General features: G+C 39.4%; 1 long non-coding RNA gene across 5 annotated transcripts in view; it reads left to right on the forward strand.

The window, feature by feature from the left end:
- The first annotated feature begins 663 nt into the window (after positions 1-663).
- The window catches only part of LOC127491312 (uncharacterized), a 44,831-nt gene continuing 27,967 nt past the window's right edge, over positions 664-17,527 (forward strand). For 3 of the 5 annotated variants that reach the window (XR_016224679.1, XR_016224681.1, XR_016224680.1), the window contains exons 1-4: positions 664-832; positions 1,606-1,830; positions 2,578-2,763; positions 7,847-8,038. This is a non-coding gene — a long non-coding RNA (uncharacterized LOC127491312). The remainder of the gene's footprint in view (positions 833-1,605; positions 1,831-2,577; positions 2,764-7,846; positions 8,039-17,527) is intronic. The other 2 variants (XR_016224682.1, XR_016224683.1) reach the window with 1 other exon arrangement.

Genomic DNA, 17,527 nt, shown 5'->3' on the forward strand with positions numbered 1-17,527 from the left:
TGCCAGGTATTATGGGAACTGATTTATATCTGTTAGCTCACTTATTCTCTGTAGCAACTCCTTAATTTTTCAGATGAGGAAACTGCAGGGAAATGTATTTTACTTCTCTAAATGCTAATTAGGCTTCTGCTTCTCTCTCCAATATAATTTCATAACACAATTTATTTGTTCTGTATGGAAACAGTCAAACTGAACTTTCCTCAGTATTTTGAAAATGACAACTCCCTAGAATGAAGTCTATAAGAAAGAGCAAAACATTTGGAGTCGTATATATCTGCTTCAGGTCCTGGCTGAATACCACTGGCTCTGTAAATTAGACCCATTGGTTAACTCATTTGATAACCTTTCTGAGTAGCATTTGTCTTTGTATATATGAATATGTCTCAAAGCAATGTTGTAGGAGTATTAAAGGGTGTGATGAAAGAAAAATGTCTAGGGTTTTGCTTGACAATTTGAATTAAAGGACAAGTTATTTTCGTCCAAAAGAATTTTGAAAGCCATGTACACAAGACATATTCAAAAAGTTCATGGAAATTGTATATTGTGAAAAAAGATATATATATATATATACATATATATATATATATGGGGCAGGCATTTGGCCAACTGGTTGTCAGGACACCTACATTCTACATCTGAGTATCTGGGTTCAATTCTAGGCACTGGTTCCTGACCGCAGCTCCCTTCTAGGATGGACTCTGAAAGGTGGCAATGGTGGCTCAAGTAGATTGGTCCAGCCACTCCGATGGTAGACCTGGATTGAGTTCCCAGCTCCCAGCTTCGGTCTGGCCCAGCCCTAGACATAGTAGACAATTGGAGAGAAAACTAGCAGGTAAGGACTCTCTCTGTACCACTCCTCTCCTCCCTCTTCCCTGTCTCTTTCTATGTTTTTCTGCTTCTCAAAGAAATAAAATAAAAAGATTTTAAAACACACAGATTTCAAGAAATATTTGCAACAACTAAACAAATTTAGTGTGGGTATTGTGGCATAATGAGTTAAGCTGCTGCTTGCAACACCTGTATCCTGTATCAGAGTGCCAGTTCTAGTCCTGGCTACTCTGCTTCTAGACCAGCCCTTCTATTAATATATATGATAAGTAGCAAATGATGGCTCAGGTCCTTGCGTCCCTGATACCATTGTGGGAAACCCAGATGCAGCTCCTTGCTTCAGCCCGGCCCAGCCCTAGGTTTTGCAGCCATTTGGGGAGTGAAACAGAGAATGGAAGTTGTCTCTCTCTCTTCCCCTCTTCCCTCACCTGACCTTTAAAATAAGTAAATAAATCTTTTGAAAAATAAAACTTAAATTCCATTTTCTATGAATATTTTGAAGTCCTTCATATGTGTTAGTTTTCTCTTAAGTGAGCCCACCAATACTTAACAAAAGCAGATGACCAGAGAACTGGTCCCTCAGAGATCCCTACAACTGGTCTGCCCTCTTAATTGTGTGATTTCAGTCTCATGGCTACACTGGGTATTCAGTCATATTTCAGTCAGCCTTTTATTTATTTATTTTTTATTTGACAGGTAGAGTTATAGACAGTGAGAGGGAGAGACAGAGAGAAAGGTCTTCCTTCCATTGGCTTACTCCCCAAATGGTCGTTACAGCCGCTGTTGCGCCGATCCGAAGCCAGGAGCCAGGTGCTTCTTCCTGGTCTCCCTTGTGGGTGCAGGGGCCCAAGCACTGGGGCCATCCTCCACTGCCTTCCTGGACCACAGCAGAGAGCTGGACTGGAAGAGGAGCAACTGGGACTAGAACCCGGTGCCCATATGGGATGCCAACACCGTATGTGGAGATTATCCAAGTGAGCCACGGCGCCGGCCTTTTAAAAGGTATCACCATCTGTTTTCCTGTTCATTCTCATCTCCAGGAAATATCTTCTTTCACCTTTCTCCAAATCATGTTCTAAATGGTTGATCCCCTGCACATACAATCATGTTCATTCCTGGAGATTCCAATTGAGTTTTTTTCTCATGTTGTTTGCCAACTCCACCCCTATGTACCTTCATTACTATGAGGTGACTAATGTTGGAAGAGGAGCTGCTTCATTACATAGTAAACAAGCAGGGATTAATACATTGTATGTAATGATCTAAATGAGAAATAAAGAGATATTGAGGCATAAATGAAAGGAAGGAAAAAGCTAGAGCTAAGATCCCTATGGAACAAGAGTTCTAGTTCTCTAGTGAAACAGGTTCTGGTATCAGTCTGCAAACAGAACAGCACTAGAACTTTCTGAGCAAGAAAAGGACCAGCCATTGGTCTCCCTGCTGGTGTTCAGAACATTTAGCAGGTATGTCGTTGAAAAGTTTAGAGCTGCAAGGAAGTACCCTGGGAACAGTGAGTCAGCCCAAGACCAATTTCTCCATCAATGATCTCCACTCAGCGATTTATCCAATGGAAGCCATTCACCTTGTAGATGACACTTCATCAGCCTTCTACCTAGCAGGTTTCCGAGGAAGAAATCTGGACAGAAATGTCTGGGTTGGGACTGAGGAAGAGGGTCTTGTCTGGGGACTTGCCTGGAATCTGATTTACACAGTAAGAACACTGTATTTTTTTTATCTTTTTATACACAGATGGTATGTGTATTTGGGTATAAATTTTTATGGTGTTACTGGTAATTATAGAGAGGACCAAGTTCTAACTCCTTGGAATTACCACTAAGTTTGGCTATATGCTCTGGAGATGCAACCGTCATCAGTTTGTGGAACAGGCTCTGAACATAGAGGAAAGACTTTGTGAATCTCTAAGGATACCTCTCTGTGAGTAGCAGCCATCTTATCTTTCCAGATGGTTCACAGATATGACTTGCATGCTTCAGTCTTCACTCATGTTCCCACTTACACACTCCTGTGTCTGCTTGCACACATCTGCAGCATAAGCCTTCCCACTCAGTCCTGTCATTTTATGTTTGTTTACTTGTCACCTTTACTAGACAGATTCTGATCTCCTTGAAAATAGGAATTCTTATTTATATCTCTGTACCCCAAACCGAACCCAAAGCCTGATTCATAATCATTGTCAGACATTGTATTGCTTTAGATGTTGACCAAATGACTGACTGCAAAGATAACTACAATATTATTGTCAACAGTTAGCTAGAAATAGACCCAGATTTGGAGTTAGAAAAATCAGATGGCCCAGCAGATTGCTGTAGGGAGCTCCAGGAGGATAACAGATTTCACAGGAAAAGAAAGGGAGAAAAGGGGATGGCAAAACAAAGTGAAAAGAAACAAAGCCAGGAAATGCAATCTCTAGAGCTGAAATAGAATAGTGAAGATAATAGACTGAAAAGCTGAACAACTGAAAAAAGTTAAAAATCCATCCAAATGACACAATTAAGCAGGAACACAGGGAGTTAATTCAGATTCCAAATGGTAATTTGCATAATAGTAATAGTAATTCTCATAGTGATAATAATTATAATGATATCAAGTATTAATGAGAACCCATCTGCTCCACCTCTTATTAATACCTGCATGTTTACAAAGCAGTGTTCCATTCAAGGAATGATCCCTCAGGCAGAGTAATCTGTCCCTGTTGTCCTCATGCTCTCATATGTCACCCCATCCCAAAGAGAGAGCTTTAAATCAGAATCCCAGGGTGCTTTCTTCCTCCAGAGCTAGGGAATTCCGTTAAGATGAAACACAAGTATTTGTTCATTTGTCTTTGAAATCCCAGTAGCTCAGAAGAGATGCTCAATAAATTTTCATTGATTTATCTTCTTATATGTAACCTACAGCAAGCTGCAAGACAAATAGTTCCTGTACCATATCCCCATTTGTTAGATGAAAAAGTGGAGACACATAGGTGGGGTGAAGCTGCAAACAAATCTGTGATATTTGAGCACATTAACTTTTTCTGTAGTACCACACTAGAACCGAATGATTGCCAAGGTCAAATGATTATTAATTACTTCTGTTAAGAATTTTAACAAAGCATGTTCCTTTAGAATTTGTATAGAAGACCAACGAAATCTCATGCCAGAGATACTGCTTCTGATGCTTCCCAAGGATCAAGGGCAAGGCTTAGGACTTCTGAGTCAGTCTGAAGAACCTAAAGCACACTTTCAAATTTTGAAGTGATGGAAAACAGGAAAGGCATTTTGCATGTGGATGTAAAAATCCATGTGTATTCTTGGGGAAATGGAATCCATGCATTTCTGATTAATTTACACTTAAATCACTGAAGTGTTTTGCAAAAGATATTTGATGTTCAAGAAGCCTTTTTAAAAGAGCCTAATGGGACTTTAAAGTTGTTTTTGTCTTAGGAAGAGGAATTTATTTCCCTCCCCCAATGATCTTATACCCAAATGATATGATTTTAAAGTCTCTTTTCTAAACAGAATCTTATTGCTCTGAAAATCTTTGCAGTTATGCATACTCAGAGTTAGTTAATCCAGATTTTGTGATATTATTACTAGTTCTTCATCTATCACCCATAAGTCCCCAATAAATTCAGCATATACACTTGAAGAGTTTCAGAGTATTGGATGTAATTTCCTCAGAAAGCAAAAGCCTCAGGGGTTCTAGGAGAACTCAGGGGTGAATTACACAATTTAAGGTTTCTTCGAGAAGCAAAGATAGAAAGGGTGAGGACCTGGAGTAGAATGATTATAGTCTCCAAGTTTACAGAACAGCTAAAATGGAAAGAGAACAGATGCTAAAAGTTAGTGGTAACTACAATTAATGGAGGAACCACTGTGTGCTCACGTTTTTCAAAATATTAGTCCAGTTAACCCATTGGATGGTGAAGATGTCATTACTCTGTTTTTCAGATGTAAAATGTAAAACTGGGAAAACAAGAGTGATTTTCCCATGGCCCAGGTCTGGAAGGTGGCAAGTATAGGATTCCAACCTATGCTTTGAGTCCAGCTGAAACTTATTAGGGAATCCCTGTGATATTGGAAATTGACCCCCTAAAATATATACAAAATGTGGCCCCTTAAAGTTCCCCAAAAGTCCCATCTGGGGTGCCACATATGTTATCAGAATCTGGGGTGCCATATGATATCACCATATGCTTATTAATAAATCCCCAATATTAATAAGCCCAAGAGGGTTCTTGCCTTATATTTAGATAAGAATTCTAAATACTGGCATAAATAAACAGGCAACATGGTACATATTCTAAGAGAAATCATGAGAGTGAGAGCTTTATCTAAGAGAGAGAGAGAGGGATAAATCTGGGTTCATACCGAGCACCAGGAACCAGCCACATGGAAGAGCATCTAGGCCGGGAAGCCTAGGGCAGGTGGCCCGAAGGCCATGAGTCCTGGGGCGCAGGGCTACAGCAAGCCCCCTCCTGGCAAGAGGCCAGCGAAAAGAAGAAAGGGAGCCACACTGTGTCCCAGGCGTTTAATCCACTTCCAAAGGGGAGTGGTTAATTAACCTGATTGGCTGGTGGGCACCCAGGTGTGGCCAGGTAGGGGCATGAGGTCACACAGGGGCGTGGCGAAGGCATGGTATTCCAGCTCACAAAGCTAGTGGATTTTAACCTGTATGCCTGCCTACTTCACCTGCACTTATCATGCTACAGGTAACACACCATGTAGTCCTTTTTGATGGGACAGAGATATAGAAATAAATAGGCAGGAAAGTCATTTGCTTTTCAATTCTCTTTCAACACTCTGATTTTGTCACCATAGAACATTTCAGTTCCCTGGGAGTGCTGATCTATGTAACAAGCAGAATGCTGGCCTCAGGCTCAGAGCCTTAAGCAGACTATAAGTGTCTTGTTATAAGTAAGAACAATGATTTGCATTCATTCAAGTTATTTCTAAGTTTACCTTGCATTATTGCAAGTAAAAATGATTTTTGTATTTTGGGGTATGGATATAAAGTTCCCTTTTAAAACTTGTTTATATTATGTTTTTAAAGAAGTGAGTTGATTAAAATATTATATCACACAGATGGTGTGCAGGGAAAAAACCACAGACTATATAAATTACTCTAGCTTGAGGAGAAAAAAATAAATTAAACCAACATCCTTTCAAAGTATGCTACCAGTTATCAGATAAATGGTTCCCTTAAATTTGGAGGTTCCCTTAAATTTTACATTTAAAGTAGTATTCCTCAGTTTTTACTCAATACCAAATATTTGGATATCTCTACTTTGATTTCCTATGAAATCAATGCTTAAAAATATAAATGTCAGATCTGGGAGTTATAAAGACTGGGAATAGTATAACCTATTCCAGTGGACATTGCAGAAATGTGTTTAGTCTTCAGGTACAAACAATATTATATTTTTGAATCTCTGCATGCCTCCTTGTATTAATAGTTCAAAGCAATTATCATCTTTAGCTAACATCCTGGATATAGGTTGATGAAAATCGAACTGTAGTCTCTTCTTTTTTTTCAAAAAAGACTGAACTAAATAAATCATATAATTCTTCTTCACGTACGGTTTGGAGCTATGTGAAAACAAACTAAAATGTACTCCCATTTTTTTTGTGCCTATTTTATTTGGTTTATCACCCAATTGCATTTGGGGAGACATTGTGGTGTTCTTCAATGAAGGCTTATTTTTATTTTTTCTTTGTCATTGTGAAGGAAAGTCAACATTTTGCTCATAAAGTGTTAAAGTCTTTATGAACTGCTGATAGATATCAAGGAAATGCTCTGAGGATTAGGAGGTGATATTGTGGCAAAATATCCACTTCCTCTAAATATTGCCTTCAGTAGCTTTATAGCAAATATTGCTGAAGAAAGAGAGTATAAATCACTTAAGTCCCCAAAGACTTAATACTGAAGTACCATTTATGTTTTCCTTTTGTTGGGTTTACTAACAATTTCTGACTTCCTACCTAACAACACTACTGAGGAGTAAAAATCAACACTTTAGAAAAAGAGGGGTGGGAGAAAAGGAAGTAAATCTTGAACACTGTGCTAGTCCCTTCCTGACCATTGGTTTTGTGTGGTGTACCCAGGACCCTGGGGTCTTGGGCACCTCTGTGGGGATATCCATGGCTGTAAACAGATGGGATATGTTCTGGGCCCTATTGCTTGCTAAGTGTAGGATATTACAATTTAAATAGCTGGTGCTCTTTTGTTCTGATTTGTTTCTGTTTTAAAAATGAATTTCTGGTCATCATTTCATAACAAGACCCTCCTTGTTCTCTTTTCTCCCTGCCCTGGGGATTTGTTCCTGACAATTGAGTCAGTCAGGATGGGAATGCTAATTTATTATAGCAGTCTTTTGTCAATGTCACTTTGATAGCTATACAGAGCTTCTGCCTCTTTGGTCTCTTTTTCTGCCGTAACCATCTCTACTCTTTCTCAGTAAAATACTGCATTTAACTTCCCAAACCTTGGACTCTTCATCAGCAATTTGGGACAAAATAATCCTTATCTCATCTCTCTTATTGGGTTCCAGTGAAATTTCAATAACATAAAATGAGTGTTTGTGTCACCTGTGTTTTATCTGTGCAAACACATGCAGTGTTTCAGACACTTATGCTAATGTATGCAGTCAAGAGCAAGGAAGGAGGGCTCTTCCTATTTTTTGGAAATTTAGCATTTTAGCTGTTTTTTTTTTTTTCTGTTTTATTGTGAATAGATAGGGTGAGGACCTATCACATGTTGGGGGTGGTGGTGGGGAGGTTGCAAAATCAGCAGACATCTTTGTCTGGATTGCCATTCTCTTTGGAAATTTGACCATGATTATTTTTCATCAAGAGCTAAGACACTGTGTGAAGGCTTGGCAGTAACAGTAGTTTAGTCAGATTTATCAACCTGTTAGAAGTCAGCATTTTATTAATGTACAAATAAGTGCATTATAAATACACCTCCATGTCTTCTCAGTTTCATCAAGCATGCATTCAATCTCATGTTTTGGACTTAGTTCCAGGTGCAGATGAGATGAATGAGAAAAGATACCCTCGAAAGCTCCATCAAGTGGCAGAGACAATGTGAACATATGATCTGGGTACCTATGGCAGCTCTCAATTGCTGTAGAAGAACAGATTGATAGAAACTGAAGGATTAGAAGTCAGAAAATATCTTCGGAAATGTCTCTTCATCTCTGAATATACTGGTAAGCATCTAACCTTGGTAGTCATTTAACTTCTCTGACAGGTATCTGGATGTGGTTGGAGCATAGGATACATAGGAGAGAACAAGAAGAGTGGTAGATAATGGGCCAAAAACATTAAATCAGTCTACTCATAGGGACTTATCTTCCACATTGAGAAATTTGCTCTTTATTCTACCAAGCAATTCTCATACTGAAAAAAAAAATCATACACACACACACACACACACACACACAGTAGTTGTTTTAAAATATACCCATGGGGTAGGCTGTTGGCACATCAGTTAAATTTCCAGATTGGGATACTTATATTCCAGTTTAGAATGCCTGGTTGGACTCTTGGCTCCTCTACTTTCAGTCCTGCTTATTGTTAACTCACACCTTGGGAGGCAGCAGATACAGTTCAAGAGCTTACTTCTTGTCATACACTTGGTTGACCTGGATGGACTTCTGGGCTTCTAGCTCTGGTCTGACCTAGTCTTGGTTGTTGTGATCAGTTAGAGAATAAATCAGTGTCTGTCTATCTGTATCTCTGCTTATTTGCCTTTCAATTAAAATGAAAATAAAATAAATAAAATTTATCCCCTGAATTTTGGTGAAGTCAGGAATGGAGAAGGAGAAGTGGGAGTCCAGCATGCCATTTAGGAATTATTTGTAATGTTAACAAGACAAAAAAAAAAACTTACTTCTAAGTGCTTTAACTCATTGATGGCTCATAAAAGCTCTCTGGCACAGATGTTATTATTCTTATTTTACAGACACAAAATGTGAGGTCCAGAGAGGTTATATAAATTGCCTTTGATCACACAGCTGGATGGCTTCAGAGATCCAACCTTTAACCATTATTATACTGCACCTTGCCTGCAGTCTAGGCAAGGGAACCAGAGGGCCTGAGCTGGGCTAAAACAAGCTAAAAGCATTATGAACGCATACTTTTTATTTGAGTATACATCTTAGACTTGCCATCTATCTATCTATCTATCTATCTATCTTTTTATATCATTAGTAGCTCCAACACAGGCACTCTGGATTCTATGAATTATTTTTATTTTATTAGGTTTTAATGGAGCCTTCTTTAGTGTCCAGCAAATAGCTTATGCCTGTTTACCAAATGCATCACAGTGGTGGGGTCAGAGGCCTCAGTAGACTTTGTCCACTTATACTAAACACACGACTACCAGGCTTGTTAGGCACGCACACAGCAGTACTCATTGCTCTTTCCTTTCTCCATTATTATTGATCATTTCTCCAGCCTAGAATGTCCTTTTCACTGTCCCTCTGGATTTTATGCATGTGAATGTCTTGCTTGATCTCCAAAGTCCAAAAGTCCAGCTTGCTGAAAGGCAGCTGTTGTTAAAAAACAAAAACAAAAACAAAAAAACAAAAAACCACTTTGCTGTCATGACCTCTCATAAGCTCCCCACCATACCTATTGTATTCAGAACATAGCAGTATCTTCTAGGTGTTTGATATCTGTCTTATTATACCTACTAAATGATTGGGGCAAACAGAGAAATCATATGATCATATGTAAACATGAGTTACACACGAGACAATATGTAGTAGGGAAATAAAATGTCTCAAAGGATTGTTAACATTTGGGAAATGACAAGTGATGGACTTGATGGCGTGGATGGGATAGCTATGTGCTTAAGTCAAACGAAGTTTATCCCACTGGATTTTCACACATAGTATAGTGTTCCAAATAGAGGAGTGTCTAATTTTCTCACAGTTGAAATCTCCTCAGCCTGACATTCAAAATCTTTTTTAAAATTTGCTCCCAAATTCCCTCTATTAACTCATTTTTTATAACCCTGTATGAAAATTCCTCTGTATCTGCTCCAAACTTGGAGCTTCTGCTCACTAGATTCTCAGAGATCTTTGAATACAGCAGTGCATGCAGATACCTCTGCACTGTCATAACCGTGGCAGACACATCTAATTGATCAAGGCATGGCATGGACACATTTTTAAGATTTATCTCAGGGCAGCACTTTAGACAACCACTAAAAATCATTCTGAATTGGACAATTAGATTAAGTTCTTTTGCCAAATTAGCTTACATGCTTCCCTAGGCTTAAAATGGCCTACTTCATCAGACTCCTCTTTAGAAATCCTGCCAGTTCACAGTCTGCCTGTTCACATATGAAACTGCCTTGATTTTTCTCAGCTCAAGGAGAATTGTCCCTTCTGAACCAATGCAGCACAGGTCTGCAACATTTAGTTGTGGGCTCCCTAGTCAGGCCCCTCACTGTTGCAGTCACACCTTTGTGCCTAACATTACTTGTATATTTCTAGTTTGTGATGAAAACGCTCCTTATATCCGTTGTGAAATTCACTGATTCCTGGCACTTAGTAGGAATTCAAAAGACATTTGGAAAAGTGAAATTACTCACTGATGGGTGGATAGAAAGGAAAACCCAAAGAGAGATGGATAAAGTGCAATATAAACCAAAAGGCAAACAGCATTTGAGGGGAGGGTGGATTGACAGAGCCATTATGCAAGTTAATTTGTTCAACCCCTTTCCTAGCTTTTGCTAGCTTTCAATCTGCATGAACACCTCATCCTGCAGACAGACAGACAGCTTCAGGGTGGATTAAATAATCAGTCGTGTGAGAACAGCATCTCCCAATATGTCTGCAAAACACTTCTATTTCAAGAATGATTATTAAAAGCCACAAGGAAGGCAGTGATAACCCAGTTGAAACATTGACTTACTGATCAAAAGAGACACTAATACGCAGTCCTTAAGGGAAACGGTTAGATTTAACATGCATACAAGCAAATCCTCTGCATTGTCACACAAAATTACCATCTCTGATATTTTCCTTTGGGCTCAGTTTCTTGTCTGCCAATGGCTTTCTTTCCCATGTGTTTTTTTTTTCTTTGCTTTCTTTCCTTCCTCCTTTCCTCTCTTCATCTGTTTTGACAAGATGATTGTCCTTTGTGTTCTGTGTCTTTTTGCATCACCCTTTTGTTTTTCCTACATCTCTTAACATGTTCGTTTTTTTTTTTATTACTTTCAGATAGATTTTGCTCTTCAAATGTGCGAGGCTTCCAAAAGCTCACAGAAAATTTACATTATCTTTTAAAAAATCTTGTTAGAAGGGCAGAGAGAGAGAGAGCGGGAGAAAGAGATCAATCTCCCATCTGCTGGCTCTGGTTCACTCCTCAAATGCCCACAACAGGCCAAAGCCTGGAACAAAGAACTCAGTTTGGGGTTCCCAGATGGGTGGCAGGGGCCCAGCTACTTGAGCCATCATCTGCTCCTTCTCTTCATGCGCATTAGCAGGAAGCTGGATCAGAAATGGAGGCAGCACTTGAACCCAGGTAATTAATATGGAATTCACGTGTCCCAAGTGGCAGCTAAATCTGCTGTACTACAACAGCTCACCTCAACACACAGAATTATCTTTTAATTTCACTTTTCCACAAATTTATTTTTCTAAAGATTTATTTTCATTTGCTTGAAAGTCAGAGTTACAGAGAGAGAGGAAGAAAGAAAAGGAGAGAGAGAAAGAAAGAGATATCTTCCATCCTCTGGTTCACTCTCCAAGTGACCACAATGGTTGAGACAGGACTGAGCTAGGCTGAAAGCTAGGAGCCTGAAACTCCATCCTAGTCTCCACCACAGGTAGCAGAGGCCCAAGCATTAGAGACGTCATCTGCTGCCTTCCCAGGTGTATTAACAGGGAGCTGGATTAGAAGTGGAGCTGTTGGGACTGGAAACAGCACCCATCTGGGATGCTGGTGTCATAGGTGGCAGCTTAACCTACTGCATCACAATGCCAGCCCTTAGAATTATGTTCTTAATGTGCATATAATATAAAGGGAGAATTTTAACCGTGTATTAAATTTTACAACAAAGATACATAAATACAAATGGACAATTATTGCAGGTGTGTAATATTAATGATATATAGCAAAAATATCCAAAAAGTACATCAAATACTAATAATACGTGAGTACTGGAGCTATGATTTTTTTCTTTAGTTTTTATTAATTTCAAAATATGTATAAACTGAGGGCTAGCCCTGTGGTTTAACGGGTTAAGCTGCTGCCTGCAGTGCTGGCATACCATATAGATGCCAGTTTGAGTCCCAACTGCTCCACTTCCAATCCAGCCCCCTGCTAATGTGCCTGGGAAAGCAGTGGAAGATTGCCCAAGTCCTAGGGCCGCTGAACCCATGTGAGAGACAAGGATGAAGCTCTTGGCTCCTGGCTTCACAATGGCCCAGCTCCAGCTGGTGCTGCCATTTGGGGAATGAACCAGTAGATGGAAGATCTCTCTCTCTGCCTCTGCCTCTCCCTGTCTGTAACTCTGCCTTTCAAGTAAAATAAATACATTTTTTAAAAATGTTTAAATGAAATCTATTATTATTATAGAAGCATTTCTTAATTAAGTACAGTCTGGGTGGACTTGAGTTTAATACCTTTTTTTTTTTTTTTTGGTTTGACTACATTTATTTTTCTCTCTAAATCTAAATTTCCACATTGGTAAAAAACACGTGTGTAGAATGTACCTGGAACAGAGGAAGATTCTTCAGTGATTACTTTCAGTACAACATAAGAACACGGAGCCACTGCCACTGGGTTGCCTATTTTACCTCAATGCAAATTCAGTCTTTGTAATCCCCTATATTTCTAATTTACTACCAGAATATGAGTACCAGTCCATTTTCTAAGACTGATATCTTCTGCAACATACTTTCATTTCTACATGGCAGGTAGAAGGGGCAGCAAGTTGGTAAGCACTCCTAATTAAAATGCATGATGCTGCAAATGTAAAAGGGACAGTGAACCATAAGCAAATTGCCTGACAGTAGCTGACAGTCATTGACTGGACAGACTTTTTGCATTGAGTACAGAAAAGATATCTTTTAAAAGATGTACACAGATGCAGCAGACTCTTCCAAGTTAACTCTTTGTTTACTTTTTAAAAAATAATTAATTGGTAACTAATTGAGAGAAAGGGAGAGAGCAAGTAGAGAAAGATCACCCCAACTCACTGGTACAGTCTCAAAACACCTGCCATGGCCAGGGTCAAAGATAGGAGTCAGAGACTCAATTCAGGTCTCTGAAGTGACAGAAATGCAATTACTTGAGCCATCACTGTTTCCTTCCAAGGTCTGCACTAGCAGCAATATTGAGTCAGGGTTTGGAGCCAGGCATCAAATCCAAGTACCTTGACATGGGATGCAGAAGTCTTAACCACAAGGATTTATTTCTAATGGAAACTCTGCCTCCAATTCAGTAGTATTCAAGTGACAGTTGAATACTCATACTCCCTCTCATTCTCTCAGGAACCTGTGTTATATACAATTTTAAAATCAATTTTCAGGAAAAAATAAGCTTAGATTTATTTTTACATGTTTTTATGTTTTTTAAAAAAAGATTTACTTATCCAAAAGGCAGAAACACAGAGATAAGGAGAAAGGGAAAGAGACAGAGATAGATTTTCCATCCACTGGTTCACTCCCCAAATGGCTGCAATGGACTATAGCTGGGCTGATCTGATGCCAAAGGGCTGGAGCTGGGCTGATCTGAAGCTTGGAGCCAGGAGCTTCTTCTGGGTCTCCCATGGGGGTGCAGGGGCCATCTTCTGCTGGTTTCCCAGGTGCATTAGCAGGGAGCTGGATCAGAAATGCAGCAGCTGGAACTCAAACCAGAACCTATATTGGGATGCCGGCACTGCAGGCAGAGGCTTCACCTTCTATGCCACAGTGTAGGCTCCCCTATCTTTATATGTTTTTAAGTATTAGATGTTAGTAATCCCACCCTTTCAGAGCTGGAGGGGCACTTAGAGATCACTGAGGTCACTGAATCATTTTGCCAATGTATCACCTGAGATCTGTCTAGTATCACACAGGGAATTGGGAAGTGTTGGGCTTTGGCACAGGCCTCTTGTGCCCTCTACTTTCTACTTAGCAAGGAAGCATAACTGCTCAGAAGCAAAATTCAAATCCAGCTTACTTACTCCAGCTCAAAGACCTTTCATTTTATGCATGTCCTAAAATCATCCTTTAATTAGTTCATTGGGAAAAAAGACAAATGGTTTGCAATACTTATGATATATATTTACTGCGATGATTCAGATATCAACAGTTTTTGAGCTCCTTCTGGATAGCACGTACTTGATGTATATTATCTTTGTTATAATCTTTTTTAAATTTTTATTTATTTATTTATTTTTAAATTTTTTGACAGGCAGAGTGAACAGTGAGAGAGAGAGACAGAGAGAAAGGTCTTCCTTTGCCATTGGTTCGCCCTCCAATGGCCGGAGGCGCAGCCGGAGCGCTGCGGCTGGCGCACCGCGCTGATCCGATGGCAGGAGCCAGGTGCTTATCCTGGTCTCCTATGTGGTGCAGGGCCCAAGCACTTGGGCCATCCTCCACTGTACTCCCTGGCCACAGCAGAGAGCTGGCCTGGAAGAGGGGCAACCGGGACAGAATCCGGTGCCCCGACCAGGACTAGAACCTGGTGTGCCGGCGCCACAAGGCGGAGGATTAGCCTAGTGAGCTGCGGCACCGGCTTGTTATCATCTATTTTTAAAATGGCAAGTTGGGTTACATAACTCCAGTTTGTCGTAAGAGGCGAAGATGATTAGAGAGAACTGATAACTTTACCAGGAAAACATAGAATAAGTCTAGGAATTTGGTTTGACCTATTTTTGGTTAGAAAGCTCATACAATTTCTACCAAACCATTCTAGCTAAAGCTTCAGGTACCGTCATTGCAGTTTCCATTACAAAATGAGTCATCTTATACCAATTTTTTTTCTAATTTCAGAGATAATCTCCTAATGTCCATGATATTAATGAAAATACATGTATAATGTATTGTGATTATAAATAATACATATTCAACTGAGTAATAACATGCATGCCATGATAACTTTTTTCCTGAGGCTAATCAATCAAATAGTCAGCTGGAGCTAAAGGGAGAAGTATACAAAGACTTTGCTTGAACACTTATTTACCCTATTTGTGCATTCTTTACAGAAATAGTCCATGTGTTGTTCAGAACACAATAATGAACCTGATTTTCCTTGGCCCAGACATAAGAAATCTCAATTTTGAATAGTAGAGTCACAGATTATCTGTGGAACATTAACCATTTCCCAATATTTTATTACACACATTTATCATGATCTTCATCATAGTTACTATTTATGTTGTTATTCTCTGTGCCAGGAACAATACTAAAAACATTACTACATGTATACATTTAATCCTCTGAAGACCTCTACAAAGTAGATACCACTATTATTCCATTTTTATGGATGAGGAAACTCAAGTTGAGATGCTTTAAACATTTTGCCCTAAGCCATGCAGTTTGGGTATAATGAGAAGTAGAATCAAGAAGTCTGACTGCCATCCTAAATCTGGAATAAGACCCTGTCCTTTACCAAACTCTCTTACAAATATAGAAGTTGGCAGTTGCCATCTAAGTATCCAGCTGTTAGCCTTTCAACTCATTCAGTGAAGGTTGAAGTTGTATTGCCTAATAGTGTGCCATTTTCCCGATGCACAGCTTTTAATGTTCAATTTCATAGACTCTTTAAGATGTGTGTACAATAAAGAAGGCAAATAAAATCAAGCTCTGTGTTAATACAAGATTATCCAACAACCACATATTTTGTTTTTATTCTTAATCACACGTGAATGTTTGAATTTCCTACAGTGAAGTTTACACATACACATGCACACACACACACATAAAGAATAAATGAACCTTCCTCTTGAAATTAAATTTGACCTTAAGTAAAATTTTATGGCTATTGTTGATAATAAAAATGAATAGAATAGGAGGAAGACTCAAAACGTCATAATCCAGAGAACAGAAGATAATAGCTTTAGTTAAATTATAAGACATTGTGCTTGGCATTGGCTCATAACCATGGTATTAATGAAGTTTTCAAATAATAAGGAAGCAAAGGTCATTCACAAAAGTCTGTCATGGGAATGTCAGTATTTGAGTATACTATATTCAAGTATACTATATATTTAATCCTTAGGGGTGCCTTGGCCCTAGGATGAATGGTATAAGGAAGTATAAACGCTCTTCTCTGCCCTGTCATGGAGTTGCATGATCCATGACTGTTGAGTAGAACTGTGACAAAGAATGCTTCTCTGTGGCCTTGGGCTTGTGTTATCTGCTCCCTGAGCTGCAGTTTTCTCATTAGTGAAATGAGGGAATGACTGTGGATGGTTCATACAGCTGTTGGCATCTCTTACAACTTCTGGCTCAGGAGTAAATAAATGTTAGGGAAAAAAATTCTTACTCCTTAGAAGAATTAGAGAACTAACTCATGCTTGCCTGGTCTCAGTTTTGGGACAGTCAATGAGTAAGCTGCTGGGAGTCTAGAAAGAATAAAGATTTCTTTTTTTTAATATACATTTTATCATTATAGTGTTTCAGGATTATCCAGATATTATTGTGCTTGTTACATGATTCATTACCATTTTTGTAATGTCTTTAAATGCGTATTTGAAGATATTTGGAGTAAATGCATACTGCTCAGTCTTCAGAACTCTATTCTGTATTTCCTGCTAACTTAACAGTTCTTCTTTTAAAAAAATATTTATTTATTTTAATTGAAAGGCAGAATTACAGAGAGTGGGAGGGAGAGAGGGAGAGAGAGAGTGTGTGGTGGGGGAGAAATATCTTTTATCCACTGGTTCACTCTCCAAATAGCTTTAATAGTTGATGCTGGGCCATGCAAAAGTCAGGAGCCAGGAGCTTCATCTGGGTCTCTCACATGATGACAGAGGCTCAACTATGGGCCATCTTCCGCTGCTGTCCCAGGAGCATTTACAGGGAGCAGGATTGGAAGGGAAGCAGCTGGGATTCAAACTGGCACTCATGGGATGCTGACATTGCAGGTAGAGGCTTAATCTGCTACACAAGAATGCCGGCCCCCAACTTGACAGTTACAATCCATGCTTCTCTCCTTGGTGAGTGAGGTTCAGGTCCATCCATTCAGAAGACTAGACTGGATTACACAATCTCTCTAACCACCCCTCTAATCTCTCAGTAAGTACCACACCTTAATGTTTCTCAAATATATCCATTTGGATCATTGCTGACAGCGATCTGTTCCAATTTCTCATGATCATATGGCTACATTGTTACAAGAGCTCCCTAGTTGGTCTATATCAATGCATCAAGATTTAAGAAATGCAAAGCTGCCATGTAACCCCACGGCTGTACTTCCCAGCCCTCCACCACTTTGCTCCTGACCTTGTGTAGAACCCTTTCCTTTCCTCATCATACACAGAATGACACCTTCGTCATACGCTGCAGACCCCTCCTCGCTCTCCTTATCCTTCACAAATCCTCTGTTCCTCTTTGTTTGGAGGATACTGGCTGACCTGTTCTGTAGTTCTTGGGCAATCTAGCATAATTCTCCCTGCTTGAAGTGCTGATCTCTCTGCATCCAAATCCTTGCTCTACCACAAACTAACTCTCATTTGGAAGACAATATCTGGC

The sequence above is a fragment of the Oryctolagus cuniculus genome, chromosome 18 (assembly GCF_051225735.1).
Source record: "Oryctolagus cuniculus isolate XC-2025 breed Fujian yellow rabbit chromosome 18, ASM5122573v1, whole genome shotgun sequence".
Classification (NCBI taxonomy): Eukaryota; Metazoa; Chordata; class Mammalia; order Lagomorpha; family Leporidae; genus Oryctolagus; species Oryctolagus cuniculus.